General features: G+C 43.4%; 1 protein-coding gene and 1 non-coding gene across 5 annotated transcripts in view; both read left to right on the top strand.

Annotated features, from left to right (window-relative positions):
- The first annotated feature begins 10,721 nt into the window (after positions 1-10,721).
- On the top strand, positions 10,722-10,803 carry TRNAL-AAG. The gene has a single exon. It is a non-coding gene; the product is annotated as a tRNA-Leu (tRNA).
- Positions 10,804-11,309: 506 nt separating this feature from the next.
- The window catches only part of POLR3E (RNA polymerase III subunit E), a 32,009-nt gene continuing 30,291 nt past the window's right edge, over positions 11,310-13,027 (top strand). For 2 of the 4 annotated variants that reach the window (XM_043962497.1, XM_043962480.1), the window contains exon 1: positions 11,769-11,908. The gene's annotated coding sequence lies outside the window, so the exon portion shown is untranslated. Of the gene's footprint in view, positions 11,364-11,768; positions 11,909-13,027 lie in introns of those variants that run through there. The other 2 variants (XM_043962474.1, XM_043962488.1) reach the window with 2 other exon arrangements.

The raw sequence follows: 13,027 nt of genomic DNA, 5'->3' as shown, positions 1-13,027 counted from the left end.
CACTTAATCCCTGTGCCTCAGTTTCCTTATTTGTAAAATTAAGGAGTTGGGCTCAATGGTCTCTAAAGTCCCTTCCAGCTCTTAATCTATGGTCCTATTAAAGTATTCTCTTCACATCTCTCTCGACTTGTTCAACTAAAATAAGCTAACTAAAATTAAAAAAAAAAACTTGTTAAAAAAATATGAAGTTCCTACTGTGCCTATAGAAATCTTAGAAGAAAATGTTGGGGCCAGCTAGGTGGCACAGTGGATAAAACACTGGCCCTGGATTCAGGAGGACCTGAGATCAAATTCGGCCTCAGACTCTTGACAATTACTAGCTGTGTGACCCTGGGCAAGTCACTTAATCCTCATTGCCTGACCAAAAAAAAAAGGAAGTCTCAAGGCATAACTCAGGCATGACCTCCCTACAGATTTCTTCCACTCCCCCTAACTGAAAATGATCTTCAAATTGTTTTATAGCACTCTGTCTGAATTTTCCCTTCAGCCTTATTACAACTTTTATCATATTTCTAGCCATTCTCCTCTCCACTCCCAGGTCCTCCACCATAGTTCAGGCCATCATAACCTTTTGCCTGGGCATTAACCTCCTATTAAGTCTCCCAGCTTCCAGCGTCCTCCCTTTTCCAATCCATCCTCCACGAAGCTGCCAAATTGATATTCCCAAAGTACAGTTTTGATTATTCTTCTGATTGTGAAGCTTCAGTGGATTCCTATTGCACTTATGATAAAATAAAAACTCCCTAGTTTGGCATTTTTGTTATTCAATCGTGTCTGACTCTTTGTGACCCCCTTTTTGGAGTTTTCTTGGCAGAAATACTGGAGTGGTTACAGATGAGGAATGGAGGCAATGGGAGTTAAGTGACTTGCTTAGGGTCACACAACTTTTTTTTTTTTTTTTTTTTTTTTGGTAAGGCAATTGGGGTTAAGTGACTTGCCTAGGGTCACACAGCTAGTAAGTGTCAAGTGTCTGAGGCTGGATTTGAACTCAGGTCCTCCTGAATCCAGGGCCAGTGCTCTATCCACTGTGCCACCTAGCTGCCCCATCACACAACTTTTAAGTGTCTGAGGCAAGATTTGAATTCAGGAACTCCAGGTCCAGCACTGGCACTCTATGCACTTTACCACCTTGCTGCCCTAGTTTGGCATTTACAGCCCTTCATATCTAGCTCTGACCTGTTTTTCCAGACTAATCTCACATTACTGCCCATGCAACACAGTCTTTGTTCCAACCAGGCTGACCTACTTGCTGATCCCTGCTCAAGACATCCTATATATCCTACCTCTTGCCTTTGACACAAGCTGTCTTCTATGCATGGATAGGATGCTCTTCCTCCTTACCTGTATTTCTTTAGTACCCTTATAGAATCAAATCACAGTTCAGGTGACACTTCCTACAAAAGACCTTTCCTTATTCCATTAGGTGCTAGTGCCTCAACCTCTAAAAAAAACTATTTTAAAATGTATTTTGTATGTATTTATATTTAGTTGTCTTTCTATGTGTTATACCCTTTTGTAAAATTTAAACTTGTTGAGGGCAGAAATTGTTTTATTTTTATTTTTGTGAGCTCAGAATATAAGCAAAATACCTGGCATCTAGTAGGTATTCCTTAGCTGCTTATTAAATTGGATGTGTATAAATGTTGTATCCCTCTGTTTAGGAGGTTGTTGGAGTTAGCTCATGCCAGCTTTCCTGAGCTGATTGTTAAATTTTTAGTGTGAGTAGTATTCACATTTCAGAAATTGGCAATCTGCACAAATCTGGGTTCAATCTATTGTTTTGTTGATTGTTTAGGCTTAAGAAAGTGTTAATAATACATATTAAATCTAAAAATGTATGTGTGAGCATACCTTTCACCCACTCCCCAGCCCAGTTGTTAAACATTTGCTAGCACACCCCAGTGATGCTCTATAAACGTTTCATGAGCTCCATAGGAGTGCTGTATAAGGCTCAGGGAATGAAGTCATCACCAGACCATAGGCCTGGTGACTGTATGCTAATAATAAAAATAACAATCATTGGCACTTACAATATCACTTTAAAGTTTGCCAAATGCTTTCCTCTTTTATCTCATTTGAGCTCTACCACACCCTGCTTCTATTAGACCTCAAGTTCTAATAAGGACAATTCAAGTCAACAAACATCTATTAAGGCAAGTACTATTTTCTTTGTATTCCTGGTGCCTTGGTGTTTAAATATTTGTTGAAATGAATTTGTGTTGGTACAGACAGGTAGTTCTCATGGTGAGGATAAACATGTTCAGATATCTCTTAACTTTACCAGTGCTATCATTCATTAATCATTAATCTAACTGAAGGCCTGTTCTTAGCTCAGGGTCTGGAAATATTTTTAAAATACTTTGAAAACTTTACTAAAAAAATTGCTTTCTTTTGTAATCCAATGTGTTTTATTTTATGCATTTAAGAACATTATTCTGAGAATGGATCCATAGGTTTCATCAGACTGAAAATAAGTCCATGACACACAAAAATATTAAGAACCTCTGCTTTATCTTTTTGTGATAGCAAAGAATTGAAAATTGAAGGAATGCCTATCAGTTGGGGGATGTTCGATCAAGTTGTGATATATGATTGTAATTGAATGCTATTGTGGTATAAGAAATGATGAACAGGATGGTTTCAGAAAAACCTAGGAAGATGTACATGAACTGATGCAAAGTGAAATAAGCAGAATCAAGAAAACATTGTACACAGTAACAGAAACACTGTATAATGATCAACTGTGAAAGACTTAGGTGTACACAATAATACAATGATCCATGACAGTTCCAAAGGACCATATGAAATATGCTATCCACCTCCAGAGAAAGAACTGATGGAATCTGAATGAGGATCAACACATACTTTTTTCAACTTTATTTATCTTTTTTTTTGGGTCTGTTTTCTTTTGCAACATGGCTAATATAGAAATGTTTTTAATGACTGCACATGTATAATCTATATCAACTTGTTTACTTTCTCAAAGAGGGGAGAAAGAAAGGGGAAAGAATAGGAGAGAGGAGGTGAGGGAGGGAGAGAACTTGGAACTCAAAATTTTTAAAAAAGTTATGTTAAAATTATTTTTACATGTAATCAAGCAAAAAATTTAATTATTTTTTTAAATGGGGCCCCTGCTTTAATCCAGTGGTCAACGAACTAATTCACCCCCAGAACTTCAAAGACTTCCCTGGACCAGGGGGATCTCTAGGTAAGGGTAACCAAGGGGAAAACTTAACCATTGAAGATAACAGGATTCCTGTGAGATGGGCAAAAAACATAATATTCTATATTCACTGCCCTTTACTATCAAAGATAAGCCTGTTTGAGAGAAATCTACCTTCCTACTGGCTTTTTGTTTGTTTGCTTCTCCTTTGTGGGACTTAAATGTATCAGAATCATAGATACAGGGTTCTCAGAGGTGAGTCACAGAAATGGTGGTATTTTGGGTTGTTAGAGTTCTTGGCTTCAGCCTATCCTCAGAGACTGTTCATCTCTTTGTTTTTGGTTTTTGGTTTTTTTTTTTTTTTTGCGGGGCTATAGGGGTTAAGTGACTTGCCCAGGGTCACACAGCTAGTCAAGTGTCTAAGGCCAGATTTGAACTCAGGTACTCCTGAATCCAGGGCCGGTGCTTTATCCACTGCGCCACCTAGCTGCCCCCTTGTTCATCTCTTTGAACTTCCATTTCCTTATGTGCAAAATAAGGAGGTTGGCTTAGATAACCTCTAAGGTCACTTCTGGGGTCTATGTGAGCCTATATTAGTGGTACAGTGAATAAAGCACCAGCCCTGGAGTCAGGAAGAGCTAAAGTCAAATCAAGCTTCAGATACTTACTAGTTGTGTGACCCTGGGACAAGTCATTTAACCCCTATTTGTCTCAGTTCCTCATCTGTAAAATGGGGGCACACTGGAGAAGGAAATGGCAAACCGTTCTAGTATTCTTGTCAAAAAAGCTGCAGGGGTGGGGCAGCTAGGTGGCGCAGTGGATAAAGCACCAGCCCTGGATTCAGGAGGACCTGAGTTTAAATCTGGCCTCAGACACTTGACACTTACTAGCTGGGTGACCCTGAGCAAGTCACTTAACCCCCATTGCCCTGCAAAAACAAAAAACCAAAACCAAAACCAAACAAACAAACAAACAAAGCTGCAGGGACAAAAACCCATGGGGTCACCTAGGATAGGACATAACTGAACAGCAAAGGTCCCTTCCAGCTCTGAGTCTATGGCCTTACACAAAACTAAGCTTTCATACCTATGTACTTGCAATTCTTTACCCATTCTAATCCATCTTCCACCCTGCTGCCAAAGTGATCTTCCAAAAACACAGGTCTGCCTATGTGTGTCGTTTCCCCCCCCCCTCCAGTAATCTTCAATGGTTCCCTGTTTCCTTCAGGATCAAATATAGAATAAACCCCTTGCTTTGACATTTAAAGCCCTTTACAACCCAGCCTCAAGATCCAACAAAACTGTCCTACTTGCTGGTCCTAGCAGATGACATTCCCTGACCTAACTCCATGAAGTCTATCTGTCCCTCTGACCTAGAATGCTCTCCCTTCCTCCCCTCTGCCTCCTGGCTAGCCTCAAGACTCAGCTCAAATCCTACCATCTGCAGGAAGCCTTTCTCAGCCCTCCCCCAACCCAGGGCCTTCCCTGTTCCATCCAGTCCAACTGTTTTGACCCTATTTGGGTTCAACTCAACCCTTAAACAGAGTTAAGTGACTTACTCAGGGTCATACAAGTAGTAAGTGTCTGAAGCCACACTTGAACTCAGTTCTTCCTGACTCCAGGCCAGGAACTCTTTCCACTGAGCAGAATAGCTCCCTTATCACCATGATTAACTTCCACCTATTCAGAATGTATCTTGTTTTCGTGTTGTCTCTCCATTAAAATGTTAGGTGTTTTTGTTTTTTTGTTGTTGTTGTTTTTGCGGGACAATGGAGGTTAAGTGACTTGCCCAGGGTCACACAGCTAGTAAATGTCAAGTGTCTGAGGCCAGATTTGAACTCAGGTACTCCTGAATCCAGGGCCGGTGCTTTATCCACTTCGCCACCTAGCTGCCCCCTCCATTAAAATGTAAGATCCTTGAGGGCAAGGATCCCTGTTTTGCTTTTTGTATCCTCAGAGCTTAGAATAGTGCTTAGCACATGGTAAGTACTCAATAAATATTTATTGACTGACTCTCCCCAAGCCTCTTTTTTTTTTTAAAGGAAACCCAGAATACTGCTTAGAAAACAGGTAAATAATTAAAGCTAATTACTAATATTGGGTCCATGAGACAAATGATGGAATATAACCCTCAACTAAGTAGTGGAGGAGTACAGGAGCAGCATACAAAGCCTCTTACTGATGAATGATTTTTTTGAAACTCTTTTTCTTTGTGACAAAGGAAGGTTCCCTGAAGGAGGATATTGTGAGAAATATCTGTGTAAGAAAGAAAAAAGGAAAAAAAAAGGCCCCAAGATGGCAGAGAGAAGCCAGGAAGTTGCCTGAGCTCTCCCCAGTTTCACTCGCAAACAACTTGAAATCAAGCCTTTAAACAGATTCTGGAGCCACAGAACCTACAAAAAGACAGAGTGAAACAATCTTCCAGCTTAAGATAACTTAGAAAGACTTCAGGAAAGGTCTATCTCACTTGGGAAAAACTGAGAACTGTTAAGGGCTAAAATTCTAGCTAGTCTGTCTAAAATATCTAATGAGTGGTTGCCAATAAATTATAAGCTTTAGCAAGAGTTAGGCTTTTAAGCATTTATTAAGGAGAATAAGAATTTGGTAAAGAGAGAGAGAAAGGCCTACATTCATCTATCTATTAAAGGGAGAGCACATTTCTAACTCTACTCTCTGCCAGAGTCCACAGGAAAAGCCAGAGTCAGAGCGCCAGGCTCCCCCTTCTTCCTCCCACAAGCAAACTTACTAGTTGTGTGACCCTGGGATGAGTCATTTAACCCCTATTTGTCTCAGTTCCTCACTTCCTGACGCCAAAGAAAAGACGCATGGTCTGGCCCTCAGAGACCTTCACCTCATGGCAGAGCTTTTCTACACTAAGTCTCCAGCAGGTGGCGTCATTCCAATCATTACAGAACCCAGTGTAGACAGGTATCCAGGCAAGCCAGCAGGAGGCTCTTGGCTACAGCACAGAAGAGTAATCAAGGTCCCTTGGTCCTGACTTAGCAGTCTAGTTGCACAGTAGGCCAGCTTTAAGGCCCCTAGCCCCAACACAGAAGGCAAATTGCCAGCTGGAGAAACCATACACACAACTGGAATGACTAGACCTGGTTACCCCAGCACAGTGAACAAGCTGGGAGCCTCTGAGGCTCCAGAGCAGAAAGCCAGTGATCAGATCCCTGGCTCCCACCACAAGAAGCTTGGGACAGTGACCCCTGTGAGCCAGGAGCAGAGCCTAACTTTAAAAATCACAAAATAGGCTAAAAACAGGTAAGAAAGTGACAGCTAGGTGGCATAGTGGATAAAGCACTCATCTAGAACTAGTTCACAGCTTGTTTCTGAAATAATCACTTGAAAGAGGCTATAGGATGGGAGGAGAGTGGAGGAAAAAGCAGGGAAATTTAAAACTAAAGTGTTAGATTTAATCAGAAGTGAAGAAAAAAAATTACATTTGATTTACACAGCTTTTTTTTTTAAAGCAATATTTCTCTCATGTAAATTGAAACATATTTGTAAGAGCTAGATGGTACAGTGATCAATTGAGCATTGGGCCTCAAGAGTTCAAATTCAGCCTCAGATGACCCTGGAGAACTCCTTTAAATGTTGTTTTCCTCTGTTTCCTCAACTTTAAAAATGGAGATAATAATAGTACCTATCTCCTAAGGTTGCTAGGAAGATCGAAAGAGATAACATTTGCAAATCATTTAGTACAGTACTTTATTAAAGTACTTAAAGTATTTTATTGTGTAGGTAACTAATACCCATTATCTTCATTCCTTGTTTTGCTTGACCTGAATAGCAAAATTGGCTCCTTTGGGTTTTCCTTTACTATGTCTGGGATTGGATCATCACAAGGTTGGGATGAAGTTGCATGGTGACAGTGAAGCCTAATTATAGTGATTTGTGCAACTACATATTTCATGCTACTTCCAAAACAGGTAAGTCAGGTCCTCCTCAGAAATGCCCAGCAGCTCAGAAGCAGCCTAAGAAGCTAAAAACATAGTGTGAATAGACCCAGAAAAGACTGGGACAGGAGTAGTTTCTGATGTTATTCCCGTAGCTCAAAATCAAAAGGATATGTGCAATTATTTCCCCCTGTTAAACATTTAACAATCTGCTCTCTGAAAAAATATATAGGACACATTTAAAAGCCAAATGTTCAGTATTAACATTTTCTCTATCATTTTCTTAAGTCTGGACAATCAACAAAACAATAAATCAAAACCTAAAATGTGGGGGCAGGTAGGTGGCACAGTGCTTTAGCACTGGCCCTGGATTCAGGAGTATCTGAGTTCAAATCCAGCCTCAGACACTTGACTGCGTGACCCTGGGCAAGTCACTTAACCCCCATAGCCCCGCCAAACAAACAAACAAAAAAACCCTCCTAAAATGTAGCATTTGCTGATTTCTGAGGTATAAATTCTTACACTGAAAATTTAAGTTCAAACTAGCTCCATCACACTCCTGAAATTCCCCCTATCTTCTCTGTTCTCCCTGCCTCTATCACCAGGCCCCGCCTAGACACTCTTCTTCAACAAGGCCAGTTTAGCAAAGACAGGAATTCTTGCTTTGGCTGACCTACTGAGCACAGGGAACTCTGCCTGGATTCTACTGAGCTTTGCCCCAAACTCATCCTATGGAGCAAAGTCACCCACCCACATCCTCTGGCCTCTGCTTCATTGTGGCTTAAGGCCATTTCAGCATGATAGTTTCAAGCAGGTCGGTGAAATTCAGGTGATGAAGTAGGCCAACTAGAGCTTAATCTGCCCTCTGAGAAACTCTGCCTTGTGGATTTCAGCTCTTTTCAGGTAAGGTGACTGGTTTCAGCCAGGTTAAAACCCAGGCAAAAATATGGGGACCATATGTCTATGTGTACTTTTCATTTGTCAAGAATTTGCAGGCTTATAAACTTCTTGAAGGTAGGAATTGTTTCTTTTTTATGCTTGTATTCCTAGCAGCTAGTACAGTGACTGGAACTTAATGGGAACTTAATTACTAACGTGTTAGATTGAATTGATATTAAATGTATAAATAGAATAGCCTCTCATAATATTTTGGCATACTCAAGCATTTATCAAGGTACCAACAAAGGTGTGACACCATTGTAACAATCTCATAATAAATAGCTCATTTTACATTTTGGGGAAATAAAATGGCCACGAATGTCCGTTTGGTGCCTTCCTTGTCTGCTTTGTAACCTCCCCTTTAGCATTAGTGAGTTTATTTTAGATGAAAAGTTTTGAGTTCAGTCAGCTAGGAAAATTCCCAACTCTTGGGCAGAGGTTATATACTCTCTACCTAACCTTACATTTAAATCTATCTTTAGTTAACCCCTGACTGCTTTGCAGGTAAATTTGGGTAATGAAACATGATATTATAATGACTGTGGATCAATAGCCTTTTTTTTTTTGTAAGGTAAATAGGGTCAAGTAACTTGCCCAGGGTCACACAACTAGTAATTAAGTGCTAAGTGTCAGAGTCCAAATTTGAACCCAGGTTCTCCTGATTCCAGGGCCGATGCTCTATCCACGACACCACCTAGCTGCCTGATGAATAACTTTTGAGAAGGGAAATTGGGACACAGCTGTCCTTTTCTTGGGACTTCCTTCAGCTTGGGCTCTCCTCTCTGAAGATACTCTCCTCCATATCTTCTTTTTCTGGTATAGATTATTCTTCCCTTTGTGCTGTTTGCTCTGAATCTCTTTCTCTTTTTGAGATAGCTGTTCCTCAAACAAGCTATTCCATCTCCCCCATGCCAAGACTCTAACCGGCTGTCTCCCATGCCGTGAATGCCCTTCTCCTCCTCCTCTGCCTCCTGACTTTCTTGGCTTTCTTCAAATTTCAGCTAAAAGGCAAGAAGCCTTTTCCTCATCTCCCTCAATGCTAGCTAGCGCCTCCCTTCTGAGACTGCCTTCAAGTCATCTGGGTTTATATTGTATGTACACAGTTGTTTGCATGCTGTTCCCATCATTAGAATGAGAGCTCTGTGAAAGCAATATTTTGCATTTCTTTGTATCAGCTTACAGTGTCTCACACTTAGTAAGTGCTCAATAAATGCTTGTTGTCTTGACTTCCTTTCATACAAATTGCTTAAGGAAGTCTCTAACACAATGGCTTTGATTGATTCAAAGAGGTATCCAGGTCCTGGTCACATTATTCTGATTGTTTGATTCCATTAAAAAGTACTTTCACCTAATCAAGAAACAAAAGTCAAATGGAATGGTTTCCACCCCATCCTTATACCATCCCCTTTCCCAAATCAAATTAGAAGTTCATGGAGCAAGTCCTTAGAAATAATCTTAAAGGCCTTCATATTCCTCCTTTCTTATGGCAATAATGTCATATTACATTCACATGCCACAACTTGTAAAATGAATTTCTAAAGTGTGGTCTCTGTTTCCGATTATTTCCTACTGCAAAAAAGCGCAGCTATGAGTATTTTGATATATGAAATCTTTCCCTCCTCAGTCACCTTGGAGAGTTGGCGCCTTGGTATTTCTAGATCAAAGGGTATGGACACTTTTCCAGCAGAATTCCAAATTGCTTTCTAACATGGTTGGACCAATTCACACTTCCTCTATCAGCCTGTTTAATGTTCCTGTCTTTTCCTAGCCTCTTTAACAGCAACTATTTTAGTCTTTTGTCATCTTCATCAGAAGTGAAACAAGAGTTATTCTAATTAAGTTTTTCTTACTGGTGATTGGGAGCAACCTTTCATATGGCCTTAATAGTTTGCTAGTGTCTTTTTGGGAATCCTTGGGAGATTTGTATGATTTGGGATAGAGTAAAGTAAGTGTAGGAACCCAGAAAACAACATACATGTGACTATAGTAATGTAAATGGAAGACACTGAAGGCTGTGTAACTATAATGCCCCAAAGAAGAGCTAAGAAAATATACCTCCTTCACCTCACTATGGCTGTGGAATGTTGCGAATACCCACCGACGTGGTGGCTGAATGTGTTGCTTGGTTTTTACTGAATTGCATTTTCCCCCTTTTATTTCTTATTTTTGTTGAATTTTTCTGAATTGCATTCACCCCCCCCCCTTTTTTTTCTTAATTTTTGTCTCGCTGGATAAAAAGGGTGGGGGGAGGTAGTACGATACAAAAAAAAAGACATTCATAAAAATACGATGCAACTTTTTACGAAGGAAGACAATATTTTTTTTTTAGTTTAAAAAGAGAATACAAACCAAAAAAAAAAATAAAAGCTCATCTTTCCTAGGCGGCTCAATTCAACGCAATAATGCTTGAAACACATTGATCTTGCCATTGCGGATGGAAAAAGAACTAGTTTTTGGCCTCCAGAAACTAACATTCTTAAAATGGGTAGGGGAGTTGGGGAGTGGTTTAGACATTTACCTCTTGAAATGCAAGAGACAAGACTGAATGATAAAAATCCAGAAATTTACCTGTAAGCTGCAAGGGTGAATTCTACGTCAGGGAAGACCTCGTTCATACTTTCTACTTCGGTTTTAAACTATCCCCCCTCCCTCCAAAAAAAGAGCGAAGTCTCTCTGCAATAGATTGACTAGATCTCAGAAGGCAGCTTTTCGCAGCGAGGTAGCGTGGCCGAGCGGTCTAAGGCGCTGGATTAAGGCTCCAGTCTCTTCGGGGGCGTGGGTTCGAATCCCACCGCTGCCAGAAATTGGTTTTTTTGGTTCTCTCTAGTCCATTGCGCTTCAGCGACACCTGCGGGTTAGTAGCAGAAGTTACTGGTGGTAGGAAGAGGCGGGGGAGGGCCGTTCCTCTCTAGGCCCCGAGGTATTGGTGGAGTAAGAAAGGAGGAGGAGGGAGAAAGCTGGGATAAGGGAAAGCGATGGCGGGGGGAGGGGAAGTTGCTCGGCGCCACCTGCTGGTCCGGCGCGAAAGTACCAGCGAGGGAGTGGGGAGAACGCCGCTCCGGGGCGGGGCATTGTGGGTAAGAGGAAGAGCCGGGGGAGGATCAAAGTCCCCCCACGTGTCTGCTGGAGTTTTACCAGCAACATGGCTGCTGCCTGAGAGAGCCGGGCCCGCCGATACCGCCGCCGCCCCTGCCGCCCCTGCCGCCCCTGCAGACTGAGGGGATCGCCGCCGCCTCTTCCTCCTCCTGCCCCTGCTTCCTCCTGCTGTTCCTCCTCCTCCTTCTCCTGCTCCTCCCCCACCCCCGCCGCTCCCCTCCCCCCCTCCCGCAGCCGCCCCCTCCTCTGCTGTCCTCGGGCCAGGTGAGTGAGAGCTTCTCTCTCGTAGGGGCCGGGGGACGTCCTCGGGGAACGGCGCCGGCGCCGGAGAAGGCCCCGCGGCCGTGCTCGGGGGCTAGGCCCGGCTTCGCCCGGCCCGGAGGGGGCTCCTGCGGCTGCCCAGGCCCCGGCGTCCTGGAAGGCGGGCCTGACGGGGGCCGGGAGGGCCTGAGGGGAGTAAGGGGAGCCGGGCCCGGGCCTGGCGCCCGTCTCCCCAGCGGGCAAGGCGGGAGAAGGCACGTCGGGCCCCCCCGGTCGGCCCGGGTGACTGTGCAGGGCTGTGGGGAGGTGGCCGGGGTGGCTCCCCTGTGCCCCTCCTGCAGTTGGAGGTGGGGTCTTCCGGGGCTGGCCGTCCTCTTTGACTCCAGACCCCGGGGCGTTCTTGTTCCTGGGAGTGCGGAGGCTGCCGGGGGTGGGGCAGCAGTCTGGGGTGTCCCACTGGGGTGGACTCGCCTGGCCCCCGCCCCCTCCCCGGAGACAGGGGCTTGGGAGCTGCGGAGGCTGTTTGTCCATTGACCCAGCAGTGCCAGGTAGGGAATGGGCAAAGGGTGGGGTGCATGAGGGTAACTCAGGATTCAGGTGACCCGACCGTGCCAGGCTCTCCTGGGGACACCTGTCTTGGAGAGAAGAGCTTCCTCTCCACGACGGTGACGGCTTGGAGGGGGCTGGGACAAGCTTGGGGGCAGCCGACTGGGGGGAAATGCCCATGGAAATGAAGTGAGTCAGAGGTGGGGACAAGTCAGCTCCCCCCTGGTCCTGGGGGACAGGTAGTGGAGGAGAACATTAGAGAGCAGATGGTAGGAGAGAGAAGCGGAGAGAAATCCCTTCAGGGCAGCACCCCAGGAATCCTCCTAGAGTGGACTCCACTTAGAACTGAATTCAAGTCAATCCCTGGACTTTGTTGTTTGTCCTGATTATGATATAAATTCTGGCGTCATAGCATCCTTTTATTAAAGGATCAACTTCGAATCTTGAACTCTCGGATCTGGAAGTGGCTTTGGAATCTATCTAGTGTAATTCTCTCATTTTATTGAAAAGGAAACAGACACACAGATAAGAGGTTCCATTTCTGTCCAGAGTCATACAGTAATTTTGTGGCAGAACACAGTTCTTGATTCTTTCCATTCGCCATTATTTCCTTTTGAACCCTCTTGGCCCTGTGATCGATGCCCCCCCTCCACCTGTTCAGCAGGTCTGAGGCCAGTTCTTTGGCACACAGTGAATACTATATAATTTATGGTTTCATCATTTCTGGCTCTTCACCCCCAAAATACATGTACACATTCTTTCTTAATTCTTAGCTAATTTTTTGTCCAGTCTCTGAGTTTGGAATTACTGGACCACTACTCTACTTCCCTGGGCCCATTTCAGTTTTGATGATTCCTTAAAAATATTTGCCTGGTCTTCAAATGTGGAGTAATTGAAGAAATTCCCCATTCTTCACCCTTCATAGCAAACCGTTTAGGTTTGTAAGTGGTTAAGAGTCAGAGGAGACCATGGCAAGATAATCTGACCTCAACTCTGGAACTCCCTGGTTTTTATGGGAATAGAAGGTCTGTTTCCTTTCTTGAGATCTCAGCATCACTAAGCCATAGCTTGCTCCAGCTTTGAAGCTGTATCATGCTGTAAATTCTCCAGTCTGTGAGATT

This window comes from Dromiciops gliroides, chromosome 1 (genome assembly GCF_019393635.1).
Source record: "Dromiciops gliroides isolate mDroGli1 chromosome 1, mDroGli1.pri, whole genome shotgun sequence".
NCBI lineage: Eukaryota > Metazoa > Chordata > Mammalia > Microbiotheria > Microbiotheriidae > Dromiciops > Dromiciops gliroides.
The sequence above is the reverse complement of the archived record's forward strand: the minus strand, read 5'-3'. Positions and strand labels throughout refer to the sequence as shown.